The sequence below is a fragment of the Bison bison genome, unplaced genomic scaffold (genome assembly GCF_000754665.1).
Source record: "Bison bison bison isolate TAMUID 2011002044 unplaced genomic scaffold, Bison_UMD1.0 scf7180017864230, whole genome shotgun sequence".
Taxonomy (NCBI): domain Eukaryota; kingdom Metazoa; phylum Chordata; class Mammalia; order Artiodactyla; family Bovidae; genus Bison; species Bison bison.
The window spans coordinates 728,610-728,994 of NW_011494802.1; positions in this window are offsets into that span (position 1 = coordinate 728,610).

Genomic DNA, 385 nt, shown 5'->3' on the forward strand with positions numbered 1-385 from the left:
GAGTTACAGATTAATATTGCTTTCTGAATTATTCTTTCCAACCTTGTTCAATACTTCTAAAATGAACATGACTTAGAACTTAAAAGAAGTATTCTTTTTGAGAAATGAAAGATCACGTGGCTCCAGATAGAGCACAGAGGGGAAGCACCCATGCCTGAGGGAAGGAAGTGAGGAAGCATGGATGGGGCCTGAGCCAGGTGGACGGTCAGGCAGAGAGCATGGAGCTGATGTCCTGGGGATATCGGACTGAAGGCAGAGGTGGTGAGGAAGGAGGAGACTGTGGTTTGATGCTTAAGCTTCTGAGGTTTTTGGATGGATATTGCATCACCCTGAGAGACGCCCTGAGAGATAAGGAAGAAAAGAGTAGGCTGGAAGTGGCGGGAGG